The 10,623-nt window shown below is 44.4% G+C and overlaps 1 pseudogene; it reads right to left on the bottom strand.

Moving 5' to 3' along the window:
• Positions 1-6,128: 6,128 nt before the first annotated feature.
• LOC109303676 lies at positions 6,129-8,157 on the bottom strand (annotated as a pseudogene).
• Between the last annotated feature and the right edge of the window lie 2,466 nt (positions 8,158-10,623).

Here is a 10,623-nt window from a genome sequence, read left to right as displayed (position 1 = left end):
TCTAACCCTAATTTTTCTGTGAATCTATAATTCTGCTTTATAGAAAAAAATGCAAGATTCTGAGAGAGCATCAGAACCTGACTCTGTATCCCAAGTAATGGTTTCTCTGGAAGAAGGAATCAATCCCAGTTTCCAGTTCCTGTGACCAATCCTGATTGTACGTTTTATCTAATTAAGACACTCCAATTCGAAATGCATACATAGCCCCTGAATCAGGGATCAGAACTCATTTATATCACCCCTCCTCAACCAAGGAACAAAAAGACCACATGGCTAATTCACCTAAAATCATAGTAAAGTTGGTAGCCCATCTTCAATTAAAAATGCAGCTGTTTCCAATGTAAGCAGAAACTAAGAAACCACAGTACTGCTGCTTTAAATCATAAGTTCTGATGGTCTTGAGGCTGCTTGGATTTACTGATTAAAAAAGCAATTCTTGACTGTGCATATCCAAAGGGTAAGAAACTTTCCATCCTCTAATACTAATCCCTTGGAAAAATACTGTAAACTGCATGGTTCTTATACTAATGTTAATGGGATTTTCTTTGTATGCTTCCCAGTACCACGTTGTTTGGGAGTTTTGACATCTTGGGCAGAAGGACAGCTAATCCCAGGCCTCCTTTCCAACCGCCTTTGTCTAGCTCTGGGTCTTTGTTATATATTAAGTTTACCCATACTGAAACAGCCTTTTATCCACTGTAACTGCAACTACTTTAATTGTCTTCATTTGCATTCTATTCCACATTTTCTTTATTTAAACAATAATTTGCATACTAATGGAGATTTAGAATTTGTTTGTGTATACTAAAACAATAGAGTTTAGGTTCTGTCTCCCAGCTACCCTCAACCTCACTAACTACTTAAAATAGTCTTTCTGTACCTTTTTATGTGGACCATGCATTATTTTCCCTTTGTTAAACACCCCCTGAAAAGACACATGCACAAGCACACACGCACATACACACACACACAAATTTAATTCACATTGATGTAAAATCAGAAGTAGCTACACTTGGAAGTCACCAGAGCTAAAATCCTATAAGATCAGGGCCAAAGAGTTTATATTTCCAGAAGACTCTGAAAATAAAATATATCTGTTGGACCACAGTCTTACCTGCTGAGGTCAATGGAGTAGCACCAATAGAGAATAGCTGTGAATCGGCCTAAAATATTAACCTGGTTTACTTAATATTTAGGAAACTTCTATTAAATTATAAGAGGGCTGTTCTACATTATATTTCAGAATCAGGCCCTTCAGTCAGGAAAGTATTTAAGAAATGGGCATTAATACACATGCTCCAGGAGGCCAGGGGGTGGTGGGCAGGACTTTAATTACAGTGGCTCCAAAAGCCATTCTAATTAAAAGGCCCAGAGCATCATGTGTATCAGCATCCCCGTGCTGAAAAATGGTGCTTAAACTAAATCTTCAATCTAAACCAAAGTCTCAATCTTTATGTACAGTAGCTCAGACAGTTATGTTTTGTAAAATTAAAATAAGTTACACAGAGCTGACAATTATTATTAACAGACAACATTTCATAGAAGCCCTTGAGAAAGCAAGTAAGAAAGAAAGTGAATGTAGTAATTCTGGAGTTTACCTTGGGATTCAGCCAGCTAAAACAACATTTAGAAACCTAATGACAGACCATCTGATTCTGATCTCTTGTACATTAGTGCTCTGGCTTGTATCACTCTCTAAAGCAATGGAATTACTCTTTTTACAGCATTTGATCCAATGCCCTTTGAAGTCAATGACAGGTACCAGTTATTATCAATGAAGCCCAGATCCGCTGTTTAAAGTGTTGTTCAGATGTAATAGACTATATTCTGATGCAACAGACCTGGGTTGAAGTCTCTGCTCCAAAACAGACAGAGGAGGGATTTGAACATGAGTTTCTGGTAGTCCAGGTAAAGTCTGAACACTAGTCTACATTTTATTTTGAGGTCAGGACTCATACCCATGTTGGAGGGGGAGTGGGGGAGAGGAAGTGGGGCGGGGGAACAATGGAGCAACTAGTCTGAAAACTCTATTTAGAGATACCAGGACTTTGGCTTGAGCTATGACTGAGCAGCTTGTTAGCTGAAGGAAGCATCAGCTTTCATACAGCTTCTCACATGCTGACTGACAGAAAACTTGTGCACTTACTGAGTTAGGTGGAAGCCAGTGGTATTTTTGATTATATCAATAAAGGCTAGGTGGTGGACTTGGGCATTATCTGCCCTTGTAGGTGGCCTGAATATTTGAGAATAAGGCCCCAAAAGCTCAATTTCATACCCTTTACACAAGAAAACCTCTCAGTGAAGTCAGAGAGAGGAGTTTTTCTTGTATAAATAGTAAAATATTGGCTCCAAATGAGTCTTTTCACTAGCACTGAACATAATCTTTGCTTAAAATGCTGAATAAATAGTAGAATCTGAATTCCTAGAAAATTGTCTTACTAGAGGTCAAAGCATGTTCCTGCCATATTATAAGATAATTTATGTAAAGCTCTGAACTTTAATACATATACATGTACCAGATTTATATTGATTTAATGGATTTTATATTGGAAGGGAAAATTAATTTTGGCCTCCAGCTTGGGAAAATAAGGAGTTTCATTTCACTGCCCCAAAATTGTGCCCTTCAAATGAATCATAAATCAATAGACTAGGTTATGTAAAATAACAATGTCTAGCTATTCTGCTGGAATGAAAAAAGGGTCCTGCAAAGGAGGACAAAAAATCACTCTACAAAGACTGAACATAAGCTTGCAGCTTCTGTTCATGTTTGTAGAATCGGTGATGCCAATGGGTCTAATATAAGTATGGCAGGAGGAAGCCCAAGGTAAAAATACATTGTAGTGATTCTAACATTTAAGACAAAGACAGTTTTGCTATTGACTTCAAGGAATGCAGAATGGCACTCACCAGAGGCAAAAAGAATGCTAGAAATAAATATAATTGGTACCAATATCCATTTGTTTTGCTGCTTTCAGGTGTTTTGCACATAATGTGGTGTGCCTTAATTTTTTTGCAGTTATCTCTGGGTTATGGGTGTTGTGCATTGCAAAAGACAAGCTGAGGAGAGAGACAGAGTATGCTTTGGCATTTTCCATCTCTCAGATTCCTCTTGTTTCTCTGCACCACAAGGAGGCTCATTCTGGGTTTGGAGAGTGACACTAAAAAACAGGAAAGGCAGTTAGGTGGGATAGGGAAGGGGGACCCATTCCCCCAAATTCACCTATTTTCACCTGCTTCTATACCATTCCTCTCCCTTTAAGTGATCCAAGAGGCACCACAGCCATGGCAGTTCTGGCAAGGCAGGGGAGATGGAGCTGTGTTCCCAAGGCAAGTCAGAATTGTTGGGAAAGCATTATGGCAGTGATTCCCAAAGTATGTGCCGCACCATACTAATGTGCTGTGAGATGCCCCTGTGTGAGGAGGTAAATGTTGTCTTCTCCATCCAGTGTCCTTTGCCTTCCTAAACTATTTCACTGGCACCAGCTGTTTCTTGGAGACTTCTTCTGCTGCCTTTCCCAATCCTTCCCTAGCCCCAGGCAGCCCCTGTGCCACCTCTCTGCCCACACTCTCAGCAGCACACTCTGCTGCAAGTGGGCAAGCGGACAGCCACATAGATGGAACTGCACTTTGCAGCCTGGCTCATCCCCTCTGCTCCTCCAATGCTCTTGAGGTGGCAGACCTTGGGGATGGTTCTTGTGTGTTAGGCCCTGGAGGAGCAGAATCAGTAGCAGGGGCTGTCCTTGACCCCAAGGTACAGACAAAGGTCTCGAGGGGAGCAGACAGCAGAAAGGACAGGGTAGAGCAGAGTGACGCCTTGCCTTCACTGCCCTGAAGTGGCACCTGTTAGATTAGTGATTCTCAACCTTTTTTGCTCAAGACCCCACTTCATATCTTTTTCTGAATTTAGATCTCACTGCGATTAATATGTTGTGAGTTCAGCAACAACACTCTGGACACTCCTGGGTTGAGCTAACAGTTATCTATTATTATAATTCTCTGGAATCATATCCAGGGTGGATCTTAACAATTGCATCAGTAGATGTATGCAGAACTTATACTTGCTCTGCCTCTGACTTAACCTAGTCCAGTCCTGTGGAGAGAGAGGAATCAAGAATGCCTTTGGCTTGTCATGGCACCGACAATTGAGACCCCAGTGCTGCAAAACTGCCACAAGCAAACTGGACCCTGCAGTGCTGAACACGAGGGCTTTGGCCTTCAAGAGACAGTGCAAGGAAAACACGATAAGACACGCCCTCCCTTCCCCCCTAGACAGAACAGTCAGCCAACCATTTGGGAGGACTCCGCTTCCATTGTGGTCTTCCCATAGAACCGGACTCAGTGAGGAGCTTAGCAGATGATGGCCCTGTCAGCCTATCTGGAGACTCAACAGTGACACTTCCTTCTGACAGTGATGGCAAAGGTTTTGCATTGGTGGAAACAGGTTGGCACTTCCCCAATGAATCCATGTCTGTTGGTGGTGGATTGGTGCTTGGAGATTGCTCAGGTGTAGGGTTATCAGAAGGGGACTGCCCATGCAGCTGGTCCACATGACATCTCCAAACTTGTCCACCGTCAGTCTGGACTGTATACGATACGATACGGGTCCTGTGGTGCTTACAATTTGAGATTGAGCCCACTGTGGGCCTGTCCCATAGTTTGGAGCAAACACAGTCTCTTGTGGAATGAAAAGATGTTAGGTACCAGATGCCAATGCGGAATCCAATTCCTTTTCTTTCCTAAACTGCATGTCTCTCACAAGGTCTGGATTAACACGGTCAAGGCATGTCTTGAGATGACAACCTATAAGAAGCTCTGATGGCCTGGACCCTGTTGCAGGGCAAGAAATTACATGTTGAGAAAAAAAAAATATGGCCAGTCTGGTAGGCCAGTATCCTATAACAATCCTTCTCAGTGCATCCTTTGTAGCCTGCACCATTTACTTAGCTTGCCAATTGGCCTGTGGCCTGCAAGATGCAATGGTAACAGTTTGTCAGGGTGGCTGCAACCTTTAGTCAGTCTAGGTGGGGTCCTACACTCTCTCTCTTCCCACCTGCCATGACTTTGATGTTTAAGAGATCTTTTCTCTTTTTATTTTTGAGATGTTAATGAAAGGGAGGTGGTGACTACGTGCCTCCACCTTGACTGACTGCCGGTTTCTGCCCTAGTTCCCAAATCCCTGGGAAGAGGATGGCTAAATGACCAGTTTGAAATGATTCCTTCCTTTCCTTTCCTTTCCTTTCCTTTCCTTTTTTAATTTTTATTGGTAGGAAGCTGTTGAAGCTGGTTTCAGAATAATTGGGTTCTGGGCATCCCTCAGGATTATCTGAGGCTTCTCCTCTGCCCTGGGTTTTCCCTGTGCTCCCCGGCTTTCCGGGGAGATCTCTTATTCTCCCCTGCTGATTGTGGCCACGCCTGGCTTAATTGGTGGCGTGTGACTGCTTAATGAGCAGAAGGAATCCTTAGTGCAAACTAGGCAGCGGGAGGGATGGTCTTTCCCATCCTTCTTTTCCCAGCCCACCTCAGCTTCTCGTCTCCTAGTTCCTGCTGTGGAGCCACCAGGGAAGCAAGATTTTCTTCCCTCCATCTGGGAAGTTCCCACTCTCTTTTTGAGACTTTTTCTTGCTGCGGCCATCTCTGGCTCACTTGGCATCCCATGGTAATCGATCCACATCTTCAAATAACTGGAAAAAGAAAAAAAAAATGGAGCCGATGGCTTGGGAGCGTCTGCCTCCTCCTTCTCTCTGGATCTCTCCCATCTTTATTCTCTTCCTTCCTTCTTCTACCCTCCTCTTCACCCTCATAGCGAGGGTTGGACTGTCTCTTCAGAGTTTGACTGGACGCTTACCCTGCCCTCAGGGCATTCTCCTAGTGTCTCTGGCTTCCAGACTTTGTTCTCTCTGTCTTCCGCTGTCCTCATCTCTCTCACTCTCTTGGCTCTGCTCCCGGTCCCTGGCCCCTGGATATTGTCCTGGTTGCGGATTTGCACCAATCCACTTCACCTGCCAAGGTGGTAAACCTGGGCTGGGGTGAACCAGGAGCTCCTGCCACAGCATGGAAGTCCTGTTCAAGTGGGGTCTGTGTTCCTGGTCAGGGATGCATCCCAGGTGAGTATCTTTCAGTTCCTCACACTAGCGGAGAGCTGTTATAGTGGCAGTTGATGTAGGAGTTGAGACAGTAATCACCTCAAGCCATTTTGAATAATCGTCAACAACAATTAAGAAGTTCCAACCTTGAAAAGTGCCAGCAAAATCAATGTGGATGCATGACCAGAGTTCCTTTGTCATTTCCCAAGGGAATACTGGTGCCTTCAGTGGACTATGATGGGTTGCTTGACAAGTGCTGGACTCCCTCACAACCCTTTCTGTGTCATTGTCCATACCTGGCCACCATATGTAATTTCTAGCCAGAGCCTTTATCCTCACAATGCCTGGGTGTGCTGTGTGCAGCGTTGTTAGTATGATTTGGCATCCTGCTTCTGGAATTACAACATGATTTCCCCACAAGAGACAACCCTTGTAGGCAGATAGCTCATGCTGATGTGATGAAAATGGCCTGAATTCCTCAGCCAATTTACCTGCAGGCCAGCCCCTCCACACCCAATTGAGGACATGGGCAATGATAGGGTCTTTTGCAGTCATCCTTGCTATATGATCAGCCTGAAGAGGGGCTTCTGGCATGGATTCCAGCATGAGGACTTCCGCTGGTGGAGGAGTAGCACAGTCAGGTATTTGTAGTGGTAGGCGGCTCAATGCTTCAGCATTTGCAATCATTTTCCCAGGTTTGTACGTGAGTGTACAGTCATATGTATTTAGCATGATGCTCCAGCGTTGCATACAGGGAGACAAAAATAGGAGGAGTTTGTTTATCCATAGTAAAAATTCCAAGAAGGGATTTGCGGTCTGTTTGGATTTCAAATTTGTGGCCATAAATGTAATTGTGAAATTTTTTAACCCCTGAAATGATTGCCAATGCATCTTTATCAATCTGTGCATAATTCCCCTCGGTTGAAGTCATTGTTCTGGAGTAAAAAGCAATGGGTGCTGTCAAGCAATGTGTGACTGAGGACAGTGCCAACACCAAACAGCAAGGCATCACCAGTAATGAACAGTGGCTTCTGCTCATCGTAGTGAACAAGAACAGAGTCTGATGTCAGCAACTTCTTGATGCCCTGGAAGGCTTTGTTGTGCTGGCAAGCCCACTTCCACTGAGCTCCTTTATCCAGTAAGCGATAAAGGAGCTCTTCTATGGTGGCTTTGTCTTGCAAGAAGATGTGATAAAAGTTGAGAAATCTTAAGAATGCTTGCAGATCCTGTCTGCATTTTGGTATAAGGACATCATATATTGCTTTTACGTTGTCTTGAACTGGGTGAATGCCAGAAGCATCAATATGATCTCCCAGAAAGTTGATACTGGAAACTCCCAGTTGACATTGTGCTCTTTTTACTCTGATACCTGCTTTATCGAATCTCTGTAAAGCTCCTCTGAGTCTCTCAGTGAGTTTCTCTCTAGATGACCCTGTGATCAACACATCACCAAAGTATGGAACAACCCCGGGAATTCCTGCTAGCATTTTCTTTATGAACCACTGGAAAATTCCTGGTGCCACATAAATTTCAAACTGGAGGGGCTTGACACAGAACGCTCCCCAGTGTGTAAATATTGTTTGGGCCTCAGCAGCCTTGTCATCCACTATCAATTGCTGATAGGCTTAAGCGAGGTCAAGTTTGGCAAAAACCTTCCCTCTTGCAAGAATAGACAGTAACTGGGTAATGGCAGGCACTTGGTATGGGTACTGCTTAACTGTTTAACTGCTTAATTAACAGTGCACTTGTAATCCCCACAGATGCGAACACTGCCGTTAGATTTTTAAACAGAAACAATTGGTGTGGCCCAGCTTGTATGTACAATTGGCACGAGGACCCTTTGCACGATAAGCCGATTTAATTCTGCACCAGTTTTCGGCCGCGGTGTGAAAGGTACATTCCAAGCCTTCATAAAGATAGGGGCTATCACAGGATCCATTTGGAACATCACAGGTGGACCAGAGTAAGTTCCTAATTCCTCAGAGAATACCTGGGGAGACTCCCTTGCAAGCCTTTCCAGACTTTCTGTGCAGAGACTGTGTATGCCTTGAATGCTGATTCCCAATGGTGAGAATCAATTTCTCTGCAGAAGACTCAGGTGTCAATAACTTGGGGAAAGGGTGCCAAAACAACTGAAAGAATGTGTTTTCATCTATGAGGGATAGTCCTGAACCCTTATCTGCTTCCATTTTGCACTTATTTCCATTTATTACTATAGTTGAAATCATCTCAGAAGCTTGAGTTTCAACAACACCAACATTTTGAATCAAATATAGTTTTTGTGCCTCACGTTCTGGGGAGGACTCTAATCTGTGAGTGGTTTGGGAGTGATTACATTTGCCACAGTCTTTTTGTCTCCCAGAACTGGCCTTCGAGCAGCAAACCCTCTCTATGTGGCCCTTCTTTTTGCAGGCATGACACTCCTCATTCCAAAACCTGCAGTCCCTTCATCTCTGTTGGTCACCACAACTCAAACATGTCTGTGGATTAACTGGCTTAAGTGGTGCTGTCGGTGAGGGTATAACCTGCTGAATTTGCTGGTGATGATCTGATTCTTGATCTTTTTGGAGTAAGTGGACATTGCTGGAGAACGCCTGGTGAATTTCTCCCACGTTACAGGATTCTGCATCAGTTGCCAAGACTTTTTCTTTTGCAGTAGCCAAGGTCAAGTTTGGTTCAGAGAGCAGGCAACACTGCATTGTTTCATCTTGAACCCCACAGATAAGATGGGCACAAAGCAGGCCATCCAGGAGATCCCCAAACTCACAACATTCAGCAAGGCAATGGAGCTTAGCTAGGTAATCTGCTCTGCCTTCATTGGTCTTTTGGTTCCATTTTAAAAAAATGAAATCTCTGCAGGGTAACAGATGGCCTTAGGCAAAAATGTGCTTTTAGCAGGGCAATTAGTTCAGCATAAGACTTAGTGTTTGGTAAGGCAAGTGCTATGAGGGAACAAACAATGGCAAATGTTTTGGCACCACAGACTGTCAGGAGGATTGCACACTTCTGTTCTGGGTTTTCCACTTTGTTGGCTTCCAGGTAACAGGATAACCTTTCTGCATAAGAGTCCCAAGAAGCTGTCTGGCTCACATCAAATTCTCCTGTATGCCCCAATGTAGCCATTTTAACTAACATCAGCCATATTAGAGAGAAAAGAAGTAAATCAAACTTCCCTCCAATCACAAAACACAGCCTGGTCTCAGAATGGTATCCTCACAATCTAGGGGTATCTTTTCAGCAAAGGATATATTGCCAGATAATATGTTGTGAGTTCAGCAACAACAATCTGGGTTGAACTAACAGTTATATATTATTATAATGCTCTGGAGTCATATCTAGGGTGGATCTTAACAGTTGCATCGGTAGATGTATGCAAAATTTATACTTGCTCTGCCTCTGACCTGACCCAGTGCAATCCTGTGAAGGGAGAGGAACCAAGAATGTCTCTGGCTCCTTATGGCACAGACAACGGAGTCCTCAGTGCTGCAGAAGTGCCACAAGCAAACTGGACCCTGCAGTACTGAACATGAGGGCTTTGGCTTCAAGGGACTGTGCAAAGAAAACACAATAAGACACAACAGAGATGATCTCAGTGATTTTCCACTGGGGTGCCATAACATTTAGAGAAGTTACACCTTTTTCGGTGTAAGAGTGAAGGGTGCTACAAATTTTAATCCAGAAGAAAAGTAGGCCCAACCTATCAAAAGTTTGGGAAACACTGGCATGGAGTCTGTGTGATCAGAATCTTTTGGACGTGGGAGTTAGTTCTGTGTGATGACCAGCAGCGCCACTGACAAATGGCTCAGGAGGCATCTCCAGAAGGAGGAGGAGGAGGAGATTTTCTTAGGGTCTTGTTACATCTTATGCTGTGAGCCACAGATGTTGATCAGTGTTAGTGCTAGCTCCAGTTTGGAGCAGTCACACTTCAGGCCACCAGGGGTCTGGAGGACTAAAAGGTAAGGACCTCTCTCTCATTGCAAGCTCCCCCGCCTACTCCCTGAGGCTCCTCTGGTTCCCCTCCCCTTACTTGTGGCAGCCGGTGCTGTCTGTGGTAGGGAGCAGGCAGTGAAAGGTTAACCTGCCCGCCCAGCTGCCACTGCCTGGCTTCCGCTCTTCTCTAGGCTGAGCCTAGTCTAGACAGTAGAAGCAAAAGTACCCGTTGCCAAGCAGGCAGGTTCACCCTTCCTTGCCTGCAATCTGGGACAGACAGCATGGGAAGCCTAAGCAGGGGTGGGGGAGATGGAAGGGGGGCAGTGACTGGGGATCTAGGATGCCAGGGAGAGAAGGGAAGGGCAGAGGCAGTGGGTCCGATATGGCAGGTGGGAGGTTTACACTAAGGTGCATCCTAGAGTGGCTACACCTTCATGTAACATGAGCTGGGTAACACAAATCAAAAATAATTCTGCCTTGGAGTGGTTTAACTTTGAGTGGCATAACTAGTGTTTAAAACTGGTTTCAGGTGTTACTGTGTGGACAACCCAGGGGTTAAGAGCTCCAGAAGCCACCCAAAATTACCATGTAAAGAGGCCCTTACCTTCAC

Source organism: Gavialis gangeticus, unplaced genomic scaffold (assembly GCF_001723915.1).
Source record: "Gavialis gangeticus isolate Ggan-Ray unplaced genomic scaffold, GavGan_comp1, whole genome shotgun sequence".
Classification (NCBI taxonomy): domain Eukaryota; kingdom Metazoa; phylum Chordata; order Crocodylia; family Gavialidae; genus Gavialis; species Gavialis gangeticus.
The sequence above is the reverse complement of the archived record's forward strand: the minus strand, read 5'-3'. Positions and strand labels throughout refer to the sequence as shown.